This window comes from Equus asinus, chromosome 3, assembly GCF_041296235.1.
Source record: "Equus asinus isolate D_3611 breed Donkey chromosome 3, EquAss-T2T_v2, whole genome shotgun sequence".
In the NCBI taxonomy this organism is placed as follows: Eukaryota; Metazoa; Chordata; class Mammalia; order Perissodactyla; family Equidae; genus Equus; species Equus asinus.
Window position 1 is genome coordinate 90,131,438 of NC_091792.1, and position 21,447 is coordinate 90,152,884.

The 21,447-nt window shown below is 38.3% G+C and overlaps 1 protein-coding gene across 7 annotated transcripts in view; it reads right to left on the bottom strand.

Moving 5' to 3' along the window:
* Positions 1–20,653, bottom strand: part of CCSER1 (coiled-coil serine rich protein 1) — a 1,220,070-nt gene extending 1,199,417 nt beyond the window's left edge. For all 7 annotated transcript variants that reach the window (XM_070505367.1, XM_070505366.1, XM_070505369.1 and 4 more), the window contains exon 1: positions 20,214–20,653. The gene's annotated coding sequence lies outside the window, so the exon portion shown is untranslated. The remainder of the gene's footprint in view (positions 1–20,213) is intronic.
* Positions 20,654–21,447: the final 794 nt, after the last annotated feature.

Consider the following 21,447-nt stretch of genomic DNA (forward strand, 5'->3'; position numbering starts at 1 on the left):
CTGTATAGTGAAATGGGTAAGAGCATGGACTCAGCCCTAGCTCATGGACTGGCCCCTGTTTTACTACTTTCTGTGTGAACTTGGACTATTTACTTAACATCTCTAACCCTCAGCATCCTAATTTTACAAATGAGGAATATATCACCTACTCCATCAGGATATCGTGAGGACTAAATAAGTTACTATGTGTAAAATTCTTAGAACAGAGGCTGGTGAATCCTAAAAGTGATATCAGTATTCGCTATTACCTGCAACTATAAGTATCACTGGAATTCTGAAATAGATGCCATAAGAAACACAGATAAAGTTCTTACAAAATTAAAATACCTTTCACAATCTAAAATATATTTCATTACTTATATTTTTTCTTAAGGATTTGACCTACTCACAAAACAAAGCATCTGAAAAAGTGACTCAAGAAATCAAAAGACAGTATTCCCACTCCCATGCCTCAGGGGAGGAAAGCAGAGGTACAGACGAATAGGTGTTAGAGGATCAGCCTGACAGCATGAGAGAATGTGACAGAGGGAAAAATACTTCAGCTACAGCCTGAAGCACTCATCAACAGTGAGATCCTAGGAAATACATTTAATTTCCAATTCTAAGATGTGTCCATTGTAAAACCACAATCAAAATAATTGTCCAGTGAGGCCCAGATGAGATAGAGTTTGGGAAAGCAGTGTATAAACCGATACTGCTCCTGAGGAAGGCTGTGGTTGTGGTGTTACTGCAGGTGGATAGATCCCCACCTCTCTGATCCGTCTGTCTGATTAAAAAGCCCTTTACTCCACAACCAGGAGCACATCTGCATCAAACTTGCAATATAAAATCTACATTTTCTAGACAATATGCATTCCTTTGTGCATTTTTTTTTTACTATGTTGTCAACCCAGGTAAATTAACAATGCAAAAGATCTGTACACAATTCTTTTTTTTTTTTCTGATTAAATATTTTCAAGAGACTGGAGTGGATTTTTCAAAGTAAATTCAGGGACATTCTAGGAGATCTACAAACTAGTGGAACTTACAAACAGTATTTTTTTGTTTATGCACACATGCTTATCGGGAGGAAGAAAGAAAGACCGTTAATTTCCTCAACTCCCAAAAGGTGCCTGTAACTTAAAAAGTTAAATTACTAAAATCCACCCTTAAAATAACATTTTAATAAATGATTTTGCTCAAAATTAATCACATTCTAAGCTACATAGTATAAGTTCACAATCTTATGACGTACTATTTTTCTTTCAATGAAGTCACATTAGCCAATGAACAGCATTTATTTTTCAATACAAACGTGAAAATTATTTTAAATGTTTGTGTTTATTGATGTACTCATCTCATTCTCAAACCTGAAATAATTTTGTCATGAAGATTTTCTAGGACTTTAAGCCTCTTGCTTCAAATACTAGTGGTTTTGAGGCACGTATTTAGTAAAATCATTTTTCAGAATAATTTATAATAGCCTCTTAGGTGCCTGAATATTGCCAATATTACTTTTACATCTATAGATACAATATGCATATTTTAATAAACCAGAAATAACTTCTGGTTTATAAAGTCTCTTTTATAATGGAACACTTTATTTGATAGAATTAAGCAGTTGTATAAGATAAAACAAAATAACAACTTACTCCACTGCATACCAGCTATGCAGTCATTGACATATTAATTTTTCTGTGCCTCCATTTTTACAAACAAAAGTGGAGATAAAAACAACCCATCTCATAAGGTTGTTCTGAGAATAAAACAAGATCATGAAAGTTGAGCACGCGGCACTATGCCTTGTACACAGAAGGTACTTAATAACTGTTAAGTTCAAAACAAAGTTTTGAAAATGAATAAATAAAATAGCAAATGAATAAATCACTGAACAAATAAATAAAACAACTACATAAATAAACAAAAGGACCAAAATACAAGAGGCAGCCTGCAGACAATCAAGAAAAAAAAAACACTATGGTTAACTTCATAAATTATTGAGATGACAAAAATTAATATTTAACCTTATACATTAAATACTTTTATAAGGATATTACAGTGTCTTAAAAGGGAAGTGATTTGTGTGTGCTTTCAGAGATTAATAGCAGTATTGACGCTGATTTGACCAACGTCAAATACATAAAAGCATGAGCAAAGCAGTGCCACAACCTCAAGTTAAGGAAATCTGATCATCTTCTATGAATTATTTTCTTTTTTTTTTTTTTAGGAAGATTAGCCCTGAGCTAACTACTGCCAATCCTCCTCTTTTTGCTGAGCTAACATCCATGCCCATCTTCCTCTACTTTGTACGTGGGACGCCTACCACAGCATGGCTTGCCAAGCAGTGCCATGTCCGCACCCAGGATCCAAACTGGTGAACCCCGGGACACCAAGAAGCAGAACGGGCGAACTTAACCACTGCGCCACCGGGCCAGCCCCACTATGAATTATTTTCAAAAGCATGCAGTTCTAATAGATGTATTATCCTCTTGATAAATAATCATCAACTATCAAGATATTTTATGAACATCACCTGGTCACATCAAAATTGGCTAATATAAAGTTACACTGGTTTATCTTAGCCAATTTCAATAACAGTTAAAAGTTTAAAAAATTATCAATACTAAACTAAATCTTCCAACCTCACCTCTCTCTTTTATTATTTAACTCACACTTTTCTTGTGATCTAGTGTTCAAACCAAGTACAAGCGGCTGGACCAAACTTGCCAGGAATGAGAAGGACGGTAACTGTTCTTCCAGGCCAAATCAGAGAGCACTGTAGGACAGATGATTTTAAAAGGAAAACAAAAAACGATGTAAAGATCCTTCCCTTTACATTTGTTAAATTTAAACATGAGAGAAAGCATAATATGAGGAAAGTATTTTACACTGTATAAAAATTTAAAGACACTTTACATATTAAAATATTCCTCTGATCTTCTATTCTTGCACTTTAGATTAAAACTCTACATCTGTGCTATAGAAATTTGGTCCTACTTTTCAAAAGACTAGAAATACAAGAATGTAAAAAGTAAGGAGCTTACAGAATCATATATCCAAAGAAGACCAGTACTTATCTCACTTATTCTTGTTCACTATTTCAGTTGAACATTTTACTTTGAAACATTTTTCCCATTTAAAGTTTATTTTCTGTTTAAGTCTTAAGGAGGTAAGAATGTTACTTCCTAGATGCCTAATAGCAGTTAACTCTTAGCAAATGCCAACTACAAAGCTATGATAGTGGTTCACAGATTATTTCAGGAAATCTATCACCTCTGTCATCATTTTTCAATGTCATAGGAAAAAGATGAATCCTCAGAAAATGCCTATGAGTGCCTGGATCATCATAATATGAAAACTCTGGCCTTATTTTAATTTTTATAATCCATAGAACTTTATTTTATTTTTGTTTTTTGCACACATTACCCAAGGATGCTAAATTTTGGCTCCTGAGTTAAAGATTTCCAAAGGATGAAGACATTATAAAGGAAAAATAATAATTTTGATGAGACATTCTGAGATAGAAAATGTATTAATACAGTCAAAACAATAATGAAACATTTATAGCATGATCTTTAAAACAATGATTGAATAAAGATCATATTCCTCTAACAGTTTAGACATTTGTAGTCAGTTCATATATCCACAGATTGTGAATTTAAAAAGCACAATCACTTTTAGTTCAATACATATTTAAATGCTAAATACAGAGAGTCAGCCGAAGCCTATGGACAATGTGAATCCAAGTACGAGTGGAGAGCATAAAACTGAAGAGAACATTGGTATAGCAATGAAATTTTATTTTAAAGGTAATAACATATAACGCAAAAGGCAGGCAGAACTATAGTTACTGTTTCTTTTAGCCTTCCTACTTTTATTTTATAATGTAACTCTTTAATTGTTTAAGTGTTATTTTGATTATGCAACATTCTACATTCACTTAGTTGGGGTTATCCTATGCATAAAAAACAATGCATCTTGTTTGTTAAATTGGAAAGGCGCTCTACTCAGATTTTGATTTGAAATCTAATTGGGACCTACAAGATCAGACTATTTTAAAGGTAGAAGGTAACAAAAGAATAAAATTAGAATTTCAAATGCCATCTAAAAGCAAATAGAATTAATTTTTTTACATTTTTACCATATTACTTGGCATCTAGAAGTTTATTGGCCATCAGACTTTTCTTACCAAAATTATATGCAGCCAGAAAATAGATTTTATTTACTAAAATAAACATAATAATGGTCCTAAAACTTTGTAGACATATTACTTAAGCAAAAATTAATTCAGATGAGCTCATCCCTTTGGTTCATTTCTAGAATGCTAGATAATAGTTTAATTATTGGATGATACAAAAAAAGGATATAACAAAGATCAAAATGAATAAATGGGACATTTGAATTCACAAAGGGGAAACTAAGCCCTAGAATAGAATATTTTAAATGAAATTTTTCCACAGGCATATTACTTAGCAATCACAATCATTTGAATATCTGAAATTGATTCCATGTAACTGTGGCATATAGAAAGCGCAAAAATCCTACAGGATCATACCAAATTCTCTAAGCACTCTAAACCTCCAAGTTCACCTAAGAATCCAGTTGGTGTGTCATACCTGAAATTATGACTAGATATACTGCAAATATATTCCACTACTTTATCACTTCTTTTCCCTTACTACTTTAACAAGCTTTTCCTCAGCTGCTTCACTATGTGCACTGACTAAATCAGAGTCCACATTCACAAAAGTTCAACTAACTTGTATCCCAGGTAGTGGCAGTGAAGCAATTATTAATAGTTGGTGGTGAGATGACTCTTACAAGAGATATATGGCAATTCATATGTATTTGATTTAATGATGTTTCACTTAAAATAATCTAGTCACCTACCTGTTATATGAAATGGGAAACAGCAAAGATGCCATCCACAAGGTTTGAAATTACAATTAATCCAGTGAATAGTAAAGGCTGCCTTCTACAATAAAGTTGTCCTGTCAAGAATATGAACGTCATCTCACTATAATTTGACAAGGCAAAGTAGAGGAGCAAATTCAGGAAAGGTGTGACTTACACTAAACTGAATTTCAAGAAACAACTGTTAAGTATTGGGGAAAAAAGCAAGAGATGGAACAAGCTAGCAAGTAGTCTCTATCTTTCATTTTTAAAAAAGATACCCTCTAGCTTGAGTGCTGAAGAAGCCTTATAAGCAATAGGTACACAAATAACAGAGTCTGGGGGGATGCAATATGAACAAACATTACAATTCTTTCACATGTATTAAGGATGTCAGCAAGGCTGAGTGACTGTGGGCAATTCACAACCTCTCTGAGCATCAGTTTACTCTCCTGTAAAATGAACAATATTTGTTAATGCCATATTAAATTTAGCAGCTATTATGGCTCCATTCCAATCTTTTTTTTTTCCTTTCTCCATCCCCAGAATAAATCACTACCCCAAATTTGGTACATGACATGCATTTTTACACATATGCATCCATATGCAATATGTAACTCTGATTTGTATGTTTAAGACTAATATGAATGTTTTTAAACTCTTATAAATGTATTTCTGTGAATAACTCATTGAGATTGTTGCCAGTTATTCACTATCTAAAACCATGCTGTGTTGAACTTTTTTTAAAAATGCATTCTGATGCACAAGTGCAAGAATTTCTTTAATGCAAAACCTACGAGTGGAAATGCTTGATCACTGACTCTTCCTATCTTCAACTGTACTAGATTTTATCAAAGGGTCTCCAAAGTGTTTATAATGATTTACACTCTCACAAGAAATGCACACTAACAATACTCCGCATGCCCACAAAAACTTAGTCATGGATGAAACTCATAATTTTCATCATTATGAGTGCTTTGAAATGACATTCCACTGTTTTAATGTGCATTTCCCTAATTATCAATAAGATTAAGTATATCTCATGTTTACTTTCCAGTGAGTTTCCACTTTTTAAGCTGCTAGTTCATGTCTTTTGTACATTTTTTTCTACTGGGTAATTGGTCAGATTATTGTTGGTTTGTTGGCTTTCCTTATATATTTTAGGTACATAACCAGTTATATTTATTGCAAATATTTTCTTCTTGTCTGTGACTTGTCTGTTCACTTAATTTATGGTGACTTTTGATGTTCAGATATTCTAAAGTTTAGCTCTACTGAGCTAAGTAAGCAATAGAACCATCATCATACAGGATTTCTGCTTAGTCTTCTGTGTACTCAAAAGTAAGCCTTGCTCATTTTTCATATATCCAACATTAGCACCAGTGTCTGGCACATAGTGGATGCTCAAGAAGGATTGAGTGATTTGAAATAAGTTTGTTCAATTCTTGCTATTGCAATATACATGTTCTTTCATTCTGAAAAGTTGGACAATAAATATAACAAAGACTATACCCCCAAAAAACAGGGCTTGGAAGAAACACTCAAAATACATGCAACTTCCAACACAAAGTTCTAAACAAAACCATAATGATTTTTATAAAAATCCTATATGCCTAAAAGAACATGTAAAATTCCTAATTAAAAAATACAGGAAATAGTTAAACTTTTTCCTTTGTTGAAAAAAGATGAAAGTAGATTAGTGAAAAGGGTATCTCTATTTGTATTTTGCACTTGCCAGTATTACTATATACTTTGCATTCAGCCATAATTACTTGGTAAAGCTAAATATTAACATGCTGGGGAAAAATCAGACATGAACCAACTTCCATACTAACATAATTCCCCTATTTGCCCATCGTGTAGGAGCTAATTCACATTACAGAAAATGCACTGTAGCAGAACAGACTGTACTTAATTGTCTGGTGCCATCTAGGTATTGCTCACAACTCAGAGTGCAGCAAAGGAAACTCCCCAGGCAGGTTAAAGTCGTCATGGAAGGTTTCATGGAGTTAGGCCTGTAATGACAGCTGAGATTTGCATAAACAGAAAGGATTAAATGCATGTGCCACGTGTGTGAGGGTGCTCTAAGTTACGTGACCTTAACAAAGTGGAAGATCTATGTTTGGATTAGCAAGGTGTGGTGAGCTTAGAAAGAGCCTCAAAAACCTGGCAGACAAGTTCATATTCACTGAATAACAGAACAAACAAAATACAGTTTTGGAATGAGAAAGTGCCTTGGGAAACCACCCATTTAGAGGCAGTAAAGAAAATGTTTATTGCTCTATGCTATATAAAGAGCAAGATTATCAATAAAACAGGACACTCTACTTGTCAGACCTGTTTGAGTATATACTGAATCACCTTTGCACAGGCTGAATAGAAATACAAATCCTTTAATGTGCTAAAATGAATGTATGCATGGCCAACATTGTCTAAATGAAGTCGACCTGCAGTGGGCAAGTAAACTTTCATAATCTAGTTTTACATATGAGTTATCCTTAAACTAAGAAGTATAATAACTTGGCATATTAACCCTTGACATGAATTATTTTTGGTTGCTCAGGGGGAAAATGATATTTAATTGACATGATTGAAAAAGGCACATTTCTACTCTTCAAAATTTACTTATCATACAGGCATCTAATATACTTGTGGCTCTTCCACTAGAATTAACACACTTAGAAGATATAGCCTGTGTCATTCACTTTCTTTAAATTATTCTTTTGCCTAGCATTGTCTCTTGTACATAGTACACGCTTAATAAATGATTAGAAAATGAACACAGAACAAATGAATGATGACCTACGTCTACAAATGCCAATAAATGGCCAATGCTAAACTGTCCTGGCCAAAGGAAAAACTTGTATACACCAACTTATCATGTAAACTAGAAAGGGCTTGTTACCATATTACCCCTCACCCTCTAGGATGGTTAAATTGTATGTGACATTTTGGCTTAGCTATGCTGCTCAGTTGTTTGGCCAAACACTAGGCTAGATGTTGTTGTGAAAGCATTCTGTAGATGTGATTAATTTATACTATCATTTAACTTTAAGTAAAGCAGGTCACTCTCAACAATATGGGTGGGTCTCATCTAATCAGGTAAAGGCTTTAAGAACAAAAACAGAAATTTCTTGAAGAGGAATTTCACTTCAAACTATAACATAGACATTCTGCTTGAGTTTCCAGCCGATTGGCCTGCCCTACAGACTTCAGATTTGCCGACTATCACAATCACATGAACTAATTTCTTAAAATAAATCTTCTTATAGATAGATGATATAGATACATACACTACTGGTTCTGTTTTTCTGGAGAGCACTGACTGATTCACCCCTCCTCCACCAAAAAAAAAAAAAAAACAGACTAAGACATCTGCATTTTTGGAAGAAATCTATATAAGACAGATTCCATTATAAGAAATTTTATTACTATATACATGTGTATGTTTGTACATATGCATACATAACAAAATAGATCCAAGTTTTGACTTAATGTCAAACAATATTCCAGTCAAAAATTTTTAATTTGGTAATATATGTACAGGCACTTAAACTGACTTTGATAGGGCGGAAACTGTATTACCTTCTTCTGTTGTAGAAGAAAAGAATATAATCACTTCAGGCCCCATCTTTTCATGACCACGCTCTACATCAGATGCAATCATCACTTTTGGTCCCTAAGGAGTACTAAGTTTGACTGAGTGCTGAGTATTCCTAGGGCTACGCTTACACAACACAAATGATTCACATGATTGCTAAAATTCATCCCTTTTTCCTAATGGTTTCATTATAAAACAGCTAATCTGTGAATACACATCATAATCACTCTTGAAACAGTTGTAAGGCAAATTTACAACTGTAAAGTTGCAAATTTACAACTATGTTCAGCCTTTATGAACATAGTTTTTATAACACTGTTTCATCTTTAGCAGTATTAGAAAACGGCTCTAGTGGTTTTTAATCCATAAAATTAATGATGATCATATTATTTGGCATAAATCTAAATATCTGGCCCAGAAATTATTAGTTTTCTAAGGGATGAGTTTATTTAGGATGCGTACAGAAAACTTTTGCTTTATTCATTTTCTAACACTTTTAAAATCATTTCTTTTACATCTATCTAAGTTTGAATCCATACTATTTCTCTGAGTTATATAACTAGGTTCCCAAGAGGGAAAAACCACTAAGAAATATAGTTTTTCTTTTTATACTTCATAATTGAAACATTCCTGCCCGCAACAGGTGAAAGAAAAAAATGAAAAGAGAAACACATGACACACAGGATAAATGGTATATATACTTTAAAAACATGAAAAGTAGAACCATAAAGTGAAAATATCCCCCATGAAAAAGCCACACAACCACTTCCTATGATTCATGCACTTGAAATACAGGGAATTCTAACCAAAGGAAAAACTGTGCTACCTAAACTATTCTTGAAATATTCCTATAAGGAAAGATATAGACAGGCACACAACTTACCAACATCATGTAAAAGATAGCAATAAGTCAACACTACACCAGTCACAGGATGTCATACACGTAAATAAAAGAGCTTTTCTATGATGATGTCATCACTTATTGCCACCCTGGACATTCAGAGCAATGATATGTGGGGGAGTGGAGTACTAGAAACAAACACACTTACTCTTTATGGAAGTCCAGGAGGCCATTATAGTGGCTACAAAAAGACAGAGAAAGCCTACCAACTTCCATTCTCACCAAGGACACTGGATAATATGGGTACTGTAACTGAAAACTAAATTATAAGCTTCAGGAGGACAGAAACCATGTATGTTTCATTAACCAACAATATACACAGGGCCTAGTAACATTAGTTCACTGAATGAAAGAATTCTTCCAGCTTCCCATGACCTCAGATTTGCAGATATTTTAAAATGTGGACATGGGCTATGGGAATTGAGAGGACATCCCATATTCCAAAGGCCTTAGAAAGTGAATGTGGAATGCAAGTTCTGAATTCTGGTTTGAGGAAACGACAAACCATACTCTCCTTTGTCCCCCTCTCCACATCAGCCTGTGCTGCTGCTTCTTGCTTCCTTAAATCTTGCTGACCCCCTAATGCCCATAGTATGTATGCCATAGCTCCTAGAGTCCTTCCAGTCCTTTCGTTTGTTTCAAGACTTTTAGCCATTTTAAAGGTTACTCAGTTCCAAGTTAAGAACAAATTTTCAGTCCATGAAAAAGCCATGGAGGGCAATATTCAAAGTGAACCTAGATGTGATCAGGACAGTGGCTAGCAGTTCACATAAGAGTAGTTTACATAGGATGGACAAAATTTAAGTCACTCTTAAGCAGTATTCATTCATTTATTAATTTACTGAGGCTCTTCACAAGACTGATTTAGACGAGTCGATTGAAAAAGAGAATAAAATATAAAATTCCTGCCCACATAAAGCTCACAATCTATGGGCATGAAGCACAAGCAAGTAGCAGATTATGATAATTTAAATGGAGATTTGACAGTGATATACACAGGCTGTTACTGGAACTCAAAATAGGCTTCTTGCATGGGAGTGGGGTAGGCTTCCCTGAATTTGAATTGAGCCTTGAGGGACCCACTGGAAAAAACCAAATGATGGAAAATTAGTCACTCCAAATGAATGATGTAGTATCTGCAATGGCAGGCTCTAGGATTAACAAAAACAACAAAATATTTTGCACAATCTTGCAAGAGAGGATTTCAGCAGGAGTCTAGTACCCTGGATAGCTCCCTCGTGTCAGGTGATTGGGGAGACTGAGGCCTATCAGATTGGAAGGGGGTTGGAGGATCTCCAGCATTTCAAATTTACCAATCTGTCCTATATTCAAATTAAAACTCTTGGCTTCTAAAATACCTCATCTGTTCATTTCCTGCATTAGACCTCTGGGGCTGTGTGTTTTCTCTATCATCATCCAATGAATCTGACACTCCTCAGAAACATCCTGAGAGGCAATTCCTTCCTTCTCTTCACTAGACAGTTAGCACTGTAGGGTCTTTTTTTTTTTTTTTAAAGATTTTTTATTTTTTCCTTTTTCTCCCCAAAGCCCCCCGGTACATAGTTGTGTATTCTTCGTTGTGGGTCCTTCTAGTTGTGGCATATGGGACGCTGGCAGCGTGGTCTGATGAGCAGTGCCATGTCCGCGCCCAGGATTCGAACTAACGAAACACTGGGCCGCCTGCAGCGGAGCGCGCGAACTTAACCACTCAGCCACGGGGCCAGCCCCTAGCACTGTAGGGTCTTATCCCTTAGTGTTCCAGCAGTGGTTGGACCCGGGACCCTCACAATCCCACCAGGGATGCTTCATATTACACTCTCCCTCTAATCAACTGGGACCCTCCCAGAGCAGGGCCCTTCATCCTTTCAGAAGCTGGACTGGTGTTGATAAAGAAAGTATTTCCCCAAAAACACCATATATACACCTTGAGGTACAATGTAGGAAATAACCCTCAATGCTAATTTTACTCACAATGTTGCTATAAGTTTATATGCTTGTTATGTAAAATTTTTAATTATTTTTTGATGGCCCAATTTAGTAATCCATACTTTGGTTTTAAAATTACTCCTATAGGAGTTGCATTCTAACTTGTAAGCAATCCATTTATTAATGAACACTTTTAGTGTTCTTGGGTCTGTGTGCACATGAAAAGAATATTAAAGATTGAAAACAATATCAAATACCTATCCTTGAGAGATCTGCCCAATAGGTAACACTCCTTTGAAAATTCAGAAATCCTGAGGTACAGACCCACTGGTTTTGTTATCAATAAGATATTTTGAAAATTTACCTGAAATAAGCTACTCTTAATCCACATTTCTAACACTGAATTTGAGTTTGGTTTAGAGGCATTTTCTTCCACTTCCTAACTTTCTCATCTGATGTTTCTAGGATATTTGTATGCTCTTCCCCTTAAAGCTATTCCTGAATGTCCTGAAGAACACTGTATATGAGAAAGTAGCACTCACTAAACACATTTAACATTCAGACTTAATGCTCTGCTAATTTTTATATCTATAAATAAACAAAAACCAAACAAACATAAAAATAGTTTGTAAAGGAAGAATTGCCTAGAATGTTAAAGCCTACATTTGTTTATTTCTTCTATGGCTTTATTCCTGTATACTTGTTTGGTTTTATTTGTTAACCTGATATAGGTTTGTGATATATTGTTTGCTCCCATTGCTAAAAACAAACAAAAAACAAACAAGCCACACTCACAACAATAACTCATTACAAAATCACGGTATTTAACTATTTTCAGGAAAAAGCTAATTGCAGTGAATAGATACATAAGAAATATGACATGCAAGTCTGAATTTCACTGATAAGGAAGGTACAACACTAAGACTACCAGAAGAGTGGAATTAGGATAGTACTCCTGCTTAACAAACACTTCTTGAACACAGGAATACCGCTAGGTCTCATTAATGAATGGGGAAAATTAGAGAAGGCACCAACCGTCTGGAGTATATTTCTTCAGCTGTTCCATATTCCAAACATATCATACTCAGATAAGGTTATAAAGGAGAATGGAAAAGAGCCAGATCATCCTGAAATTAACAATGACTTAGAAAAAGAGGAACAGGCAAACCCTAAAGAATTCATATCCACATTCTGCACATATGTGTATACACATATCATATTTGGGCATCAAACTGGACATGGAAGAAGGTGTATTACATTTATTGTGGATTAAGCTGTTCAGCAACCATAGGAGATACATTCTTTTTGAAGCAGACTGGCATACATAATAAGTATTTACAAAATATCTGTTGTCAGTGATGATGAACAAGGTAGCTCTATAGTGGGACACAGCCAGGTAAGGGAAGATAACATGCAGTAAAATGAAGCAGTCTGGTGATGGTTAGAACCTCATACCATACCTGCACTGTAGTCTGGAATGCATTATAGAGACCCAGCTGAAAATACTTCCAAGAAATCCAACCAACCTGAGTATCGAGGGGTATGGCAATATGCCACAAGCCGTTGGCATGACAAAGGTCCAAGAGTGAGTACTGGAAATAAAGCATACCTCTAAGAGCTGGCAATGTTTAGAGATCTTGGAAAGTGGTTATTTTAGAGAGAGTCTGCTGGGAGACAAAAGGGCTCAGGAAATGAGTTGGTTTCAGAGGCAGGGTCCCAGTCCTTAAAGAAATAAAGAAGGCTCTGTCAAAAGAAAGGCTTTGCTCGAACACTAGGAGAAATGATGACACGGTAATTTATCAAGATACAGGGGAAAACATCAGGTGAGAAATCAGTTTAAGTTATAAGAAAACATACATATATGTTATAATATTAGAACTGGACATCAAGGGTGGCCTGACGTTAAGTCCCAAAGTGTAGGACTAGAAAGCAATCTTCCCACTACTTAGAAGGCTTGGTCCTGAATCAGCGGCATGGCTGAGGCTCCAGTTAACGATTAAATGATTCCAGAGACAGAAACAGATTCTGACAAAAGCTACAAAATAGGCCATAAGGGAAATACTCAATTGAACAACCAGTTATTTTTTTCCTTGATATAATGCATCTGCTTTTATTCATGCTATTGACTAACTTAAACACATTATAAAATATATAACTTTGTACAGTTAGTCTAGTACAGGGCTTCAGAATAAGAAAATTTAACTCTCAGACTGTCCCTGGACTTCTAAAAATTCAGCCTTTCAATATTTCCTTTGCTGCAAACATTTGAACACTGATTAAACCCAGATTTAAATAAATTAATTGAAGATTAAAAGCCAAAAGAAACTAAACCGATACTACCATCTAATCATATTTCCTTCTCATGGGAGACAAGGTGGATTAATAGAATGTACATAAGGTCAACTTTGCTTGAGCAAGGTACTCAAAGCTCTTTGTCAACCCTTCCAAAAGACAAGCTGCACAGCTCCAAACACAGTGACTATCTGCCATTTGAACATTCTCAAAATGTTCAAAAGGCACTCATTCTTAAAATCCTACTTGGTTACATCTTAAATTTCCACTAATGAGCTGGGAGACCCTCATCAGATGGGTCAGAGCATTGTGATTGCATGGCATTGAAGGGACACAATACCAGTACTGAAAACAGCAAGAAGACGATGGGAGCATCTGCCTTGCAAGTCTTCCATCCCTTGTTCCAATCACCCAAGAAGCAACAACAGCATCACTGAAGATGGCGGTAACAGGGCAGGTAATGCACAAATATTGCTAGACTCTGAGTTAAATCAGGAATAAAGAGAAGATACAATACCCTTCGCAATTTCTCTGTCTACTGGTTTCAAAATTTTTGCATCATTGTAATAAAAAAAAAAAAAGTTTGGCTTAATTAGCTTGGCAGACATAGAACAGAGCCTCGGTTTCCTCATCTCTAAAATATGCACAAAAACAACTTTGTAATGTTAGAAGAATTACATTGCATAACATATATAAAGTGCTTATCGCATAAGAAGTGTTCAGCACATTATAGCCATTGCAGCTGTTGTTAATAAAAAATATTTCATCATTTGCCAAATAAACAGGAAAGCAAAACCTATGTTTACATATGTTCTAGGGCTCCCTTTAATTTAAATCTTTTTCAAAGTGTCTTTCTTTGGTAAAACATAAAATATCCTTAGAATGAGGGTACAGAGTTATTTAATCAACATTTAATGGATATCTACTACGTGTTGGGTACTGTTAATCCCCAATGATAAAAAAGTGAACCAATCACACAAATACACATAAAATTAAAACTGCAATTAGTCCCACAAGGTAGAGGAACATGGAACTAAAACAACATATAATAAGATAATTGATGTAACAAAGGAGGCGAGAAAGGTTTCCTTAGGGAAGGGATGATTGAGCGCATATCTGAAATAGAGGTGGGGTGGAGCAAGGCAGGAAGGGAGGGTGAGGAGAGAAAGAGCAATACTAGAAGAGATACAGGATGTAAACACATTATCTTTAATCTTGAAGATGTGGAGATATGGTCTAAAATTTATTTCAGGAGTAAGACTTCAAGAACATTTCACACATGTGATGCTATTGTTGTGTAGTTAAAATAAGTGTAATGTTATATAAAGATGATTACTACATGCCAAGACCAAAAATACCACGTTAAGAGTCAACAAAACTAAAGAAATGGTCACCCTTTGTACATTGTGGATATTTTTGCTTTATAAATGACTACCAATGAGGTCCAACCTGGGGTTGTTACTGTCCAGTTAAATTCTACACTTACGTATTGCTTCCTCAATCAACAGCAAAGATGTGCACAGGAATTAGAAACTCATTTATGTTTTTGTTAGAAAAACACAGTTAGGATGAAAGTCTTCTGATGGAGAGTATACTATTTTCCAGGTCTAAATAGTTAAACCTTAGTTCTCTCTATCAGTTGAGGAAAGTACTTAGACACAAAACAGGTGGAAGACACAGCCTTCAACTTTCACTATAAAACACTCTAGGTCAGTGGTTCTCAAACTTTAGACGGCATAGGAATCACAGAGGACACCACCCCAGGGTTTCTGATTCAATCAGTCCGCGGGGGGACTGACATTTTAACAAACTCACTGGGGCTGCTGCTCAGGGAATCACATTTTGAGGACTACTGTTCTAGCTTAAGAATTTGCCATTACATAATAAGGTGTTTCCTTATAAATGACCTTTAGATTTTGCCTAGCATCAGAATATAGTTACGGTATTCAAAAATTTTAATAACTAACTCAAATTTAAAAATTATTAAAGCAGTGTAAATAATACAAAATTAAAAGCTATATTTTACGTTAATCTAGGTATAGGACCAGGAATCTGGCCAAACAATTAATTTCATCTGTCAATGATCTAAGCAGAAATCTTTTTAAAACATTGTACTATCAGAGCCAGCCCCATGGCCGAGTGGTTAAGTTCGCAAGCTCTGCTTCACGGGTCCAGGGTTTCGCTGGTTTAGATCCTGGGCGCCGACCTGGGACCGCTCATCAAGCCATGCTGAGGTGGCATCCCACATAGCAGAGCCAGAAGGACCTACAGCTAGAATATACAACTATGTACTGGGGGGCTTTGGGGACAAGAAGAAGGGGAAAAAAAAGACTGGCAACAGATGTTAGCTCAGATGTCAATCTTAAAAAAAAAAAATTGTACCATCATTACTACAGATGCCAGTAAACATTTTTGACCATCACTTTTTTTGTTTTTTGTCATTTTATTTAACCCACATGAAAACAGCTTAAAATGTAATATGCTCATTTTAAAATAAGAACTGATAATATCTTCGTTCTCTATCAACTGCAGTTTAGATTGCACAGCTTTACATTTTTATATTATATTTAGTTTAAGCTACATATTGAAGTATGTTTCTTTTATTATAGTGTTTTCATCAATCTCCTCATCTTTTCTAACTGCTTCTCCCGCCCCAGATTTCATGTTTTATTGTTAACTGACACTCTTGCATAGTGAGGATAATGTTGCTGATAGGAGCATGTGTCCTCAATATAAAGCAGATTTTGTCACTATCCAATAGGGAAATCATGCAGAAGCTGTCAGTCATACAGCAGGAGAGATTACACTATCAAAGTGATACACCTGTGACAGCCCAAAACCAAACTCAAAGGAGACCAATTAACAGATAGGCTGGTTTGTACTCTGACTACGTTGGAAACCATCCCATTCTTGCATTAATATGAAATTGATGATTTAATAGGCTTTTCACTTTGATAATAACTCTTATCTATTCACTGTCAACAAAATATATATATGAGAATTTTTTAATTCAACTAATCTGAAAGTAATTCTATTCTGTTATTTCTTGAAAGTCATATCTAATATTTGTACTATTTCTTTACTGTCACCACTATAGACTTCTGGGGTCCCATCTTGGATAGACAGACTCAAAGTCAATCAAGTTATTTCCCCTTGTGTTCTTAAAATGGAGAAATGCATTTTAAACAGTTTTGTGTTTGTATAAAAAACAAATATATATACAAAGAAAAAATAAGTTCAGAATGCTTAGAGAAAGGACATGTTCCTATTAGTAATACAATCTATTTACCAGAAAATTGTTAAAATATCTTTAAAATTGTTGCTACAATTCTAAAATTGTTCCCCATAAGCCCTGCATCATAGCTCTCCATTGGTGGAAAATAACTATCATGTGGATGCATTCTAATCCCTTTAATATAAAAATACTATAGAAAATGTTATTCAATGGGTTATACATTTTATATGAAGAATAAAATATTAAGCACTCAATGGACGGTCACTAGTAATACAGTTGTTCCTTTACATACCACATACTTTTTCCTTTAGAGCAAATCTAAGGAGGGTTAGTTAAGGAGGGACCTCAAACACCTTGCTATAAAGCGGTTGTATGTGCCACCTGTTATTAATACCAAATTCAACACTTTAGTGTGATGTGGCATATTTAAATATTTAGAGTAAGTATTCTCTACAAATATATGTCGAGAATTTTGTTCACTAAAAGACAATATAAAGTCAAAGATTTGTCTTCTTAGGTACAGAAATATTGACAATTAATTCTAAGAACAGAGTGTACAGAATGTTGTACATCAAAACCAGACTCACTCTGAACTGTGCACAACAAATTCAACCAAGCAATATCTAAGTCTATTTCAAAATAAACTTATCTTCCTTTATATCTCTTGATCTTTTCTATAATTCTAGGAGACTTGCATCTTACACCTTATAGCTCATCCACAAGCCGCTAATCCTATTTATCTTTTAAGATCAAGACCAAGCGAGTCTCACCTACCCCTGAAGCCTTTTCAGACAAAACCCAGTATGAAATGCTATTATCATGCTCTGAACTCCTGCAGTCCTCATTAGACATGCAATCTCTTATCGTCATGGGTTGTTAACTCTGTCCAAGCAGGAGCATCAGATTCTTCCCAACTGGAGAGCAGGCTCCTGAAGGGCAGGGAGCAAGGGAGCCTTCTGTTCCTCCACAACACCTGGATAGCACCTGGCACATGACAGGCTCTTTATTATGAGTACTGTGTGGAGTTATAAAATGCAATTAAGAGTTGAATAACTATAAAATATATAAATTTTTCATTTTCTACATTATGAGTTTGATGTAAATTAACATTCTATAGTAGAATAATCATTAAAATAAAAAGTTGCTGATTCTTTGACAGTGTCAAAGAACAAAATATTCATAAATATGACTTTTCAAGGATGGCAAGAATACATTTCATCAAGCACATTTTAAAATTCCCCATTATTTCTACATTCCAATAATTCCGAAAAGTTGAGGTAAGAACCCTCAGAGTGGGGCTCTCAGTCTAAGTTCTAAGGTAATATATAAAACTGCACATGCTTCAGTGTTGAAAATGTATTTTAAACCAATATGAATCTAAGTGAATTAAAATAAATCCTTAACTCTGCTTTGTCTTCAAAATGAACAGGACTGTTAAGGAAAGCTACTTTCACACTGGGGAAAAAAACCGACAGTTGCTACGTTTTGATCAAAATAAGGAGCTCCTTAATCAATATCAAATGAAGACAAATCACTCTGACAATAGGTTGACCAGTTTACTTCTCTTTCTCTGTGAAATTATTGAAGGGGCGGCAGCAACATCGAATTTCATGTTTTAAAAACATTGTGCTTGGCAGGTGCTTAGAGACATCCCAATTTGAAATAATAAGGGCAGTGTCCTACTATCTCAGTCACACGCAGTCATCAGTTCTATAAAAGCACAGGTTGCTGCTTTTAAGAACAAATTCGCTAAAGCACAGCTGGTGGACACTGTCCCAAGTTATGTCTAAGCTTGAAGTTACGTCTGGAATCTCTACCTATTCACAAAGCAAATAAAAAGAGAAACCAAAACAAACCAACTGTGTTGCAGCCTAGATTAAGAGTATTTTAGGTCTTTTCTTAATAGCTAGTTTTTAATCAGTAGTAATCGATATAGACCCACCTAGACGTCTGCTTCTCTTTCCTCCCTAAGGCTTTTAATAAAACCAGCTTTACGGTAAAATGTGTGTACGTTATTTTCAATAGCCTTTCTTGGGGAGACGGATGGAGGATATGTTACATTTCAGTGGGAAGGTATTCAACGGTAAAGATATTAGAAATGAAAGCTGTTGAAACCAAGTAGGGGCTTTCTGTCTTGGGGGTCCTGCTGAAGGCCTGAAGAGGTAAGAGGAGTGGAGAGTAGGTACATAAAAACATTAAAGGGCAAGAGATCAGTGACTTCTAAGAAGCATTTTTTTTACTGCCTTAAAAAGACCCGTGATTTTCTGACTTCATTTCATATTCCAGGTCCCACATGGAGGGGGAGGGGAAGCAGAATTGCTTCTAATTCTGAGAAAGATGAGGGGAGAGAATGGAGAGAGGAAGAAAAAGAGAAAGAAGGAGAGAGGGAAAGAGCGAGCGAGCAGCTCAGGATACACTGAAGGAAACCCCGAGAAATTTCACAACTCTTTGCCATAAATAGCCTTTCTTCTCACTCTGGATACCTCCTCCTCTACATCAGCAAGGCTCAGCCTCCACGCGCTGAGAAGCACCATTCACAAATCCCTCCGTCACCCCTTCGCGCTCCCCTACCCCGTCACTGCACCGCGTGTACGAGTCCCTGGGACACCAGCCAAAATATGGGAGGGCCCAAGGGGCCACCTGGGGTTTCAGCTCCGGACTGATTTTCTTTCCAGGTGAACCAACGCATTGATTAGTCAGGATTCCGAATACACACACACACACGCGCGCACACACACCCCCTCCCTGGAGCCCTTGACGCGCTACCACAAAGCAATTTGTTCACACTAAGTCGCTGCTGTTCGCTGGGGAGGGTCTCGCCTCCAATCCAGGAAGCCAGCGCCCGTGGACAGGCAGCGGAGGCAAGCGGCGGTCCGGGCTGGGGCACTGCGGTTCCCCCGGGAGCCCGGCTCCCCGCCCTCTCCCGCCGCCGCCCCCGCCCCCGCCCCAGCGCTGCAGCCCGGGCGCCCGCGCGGCCAGCCGGCAGACCTGCGGGACGGAGCGGCCAGGGAGGGGAGCGGCCCCGAGCCTGCGCCAACTCCTGCGTCCTCGGCCGGCCGCGCGCCGCATCGCGCTGGAGCCGCAGCCGCGGGGAGCCGAGCGCTCAGGCGCGCAGAGGAAAAGGCCACGCAGCGCGCCGGGGTCGCGGGCCGGCGGCGAGCCAGCCCGCCCGCCGCCCTCCCGCCCCGCGCCGCCCGCCAGGCAGGTCCCCGCACCGCGCACGCGGGGCCCGCGGTCGGCGCCCCGGGCCTGGGCTGGGGCTGCTCCACGGCGGCCCGGCACGACGCGTCACCTGCCGGGCGGCATCCCCGCAGCCGCCTCGGGCCGGCCCAGCGCGGCGGCGACGCGCGACCCTCTGGGCGCGGGGGCACCGGGGGCGTTACTACCTGGAGGGTTCCGCGCCGCTTGTTAAGGCTCCTCCCGGGCACTCGGGGATTTATGTCTTCGGGGCACGAGGGTGTCTCTCCGGGTCCCCCTCCTCTGCCCTCCCTCCCCTTCTCGCTGTTGGGCTCCTTCTCTCCACTCCCAGTTGCAGAGTCGAGCTGCGTTATTTAATAATCCTCCTCCTCCTCCTGCCTGCGCCAGCAGAGCTGCTCTGCCGGAGCCACCGCTTCCCAGTCAGTCATGTTGTGGAGAGAGAGAGGGAGGGAGGCGGATTGGCAGTCGGTCGCCGACTATTTGTGGTGAGAGAGAGAAGAGCAGAGCAAGAGGAGGGCAGGGGAGGGACGCGGGGAGGCGCTTCCAAGTGTGTGAGTGCGCGGAGTGAGACTGTGCGGGGAGCGCCGCTGCCACCTCCCCGCAGGCCGCGCTCCCGACTGGGAGCAGGGCGGCGGCGGGCACGGCCTTTATAGGCGGGGGGGGGGGGGGGGGCGGGCCGGCGAGGGCGGCGCCGGGCCCACTGCGTCCGCCGGGCACCACGCACGCAGCCTCGCACGGGAACGCGCGCACAACCAGCGCTGGCCCGCTGCTGAGTTTTCGTTTCAGGGGAGCCGTGCCCGACCGTGCTGACTTGGCTTTCTTCTCAGTCCTTCCTTGTGCGTACGTCGAGGCCAAGTGCATTGGCAGGTCAAGACAGGGCAAGAGCGGGGGTCTGAAGCGCTGCGAAGGGACCGCGGGGTTGCTGAAAAATGCACTGTATCTTTTCTCTCCAAACCACAGATTTTTCTCTGTATCTTTTTCTCTGCAAACCTCTTCCACCTCTCACGGAGGGAATTGTGAGGTTCTTTCTCCCCTTTTCCTTCTCACCCAACGTATTCATATCCTGACATGTCTCTTCCCTCAACGGCAGCAAAGAAGGAAACCTGGCTTCTTTCCAGAAGCAGCTCACACCTCCCAGGAACCATTTATGGCATCAGTCCTTCTGTAGGATAATAGAAGCATTGGGACGATGACCTGGAGTGGAACTTGTGTTCCTACACACAAGGTCCTTGACAACACAGATTTACAAACAGAACCAGCAACGATTTTGACATCATTTGACTGATGGCCCCCTGGAGAATATTTGCCAGTTTAGAGATGGAGAAGATTTCTGATGCATGGTGCTGGTGCTTACCTAATTTATTTTCCTTTGATCCTCTCTCTCATTGCCCTGCCTCATTTCCTTTCAGGTTTGCCCTGGGT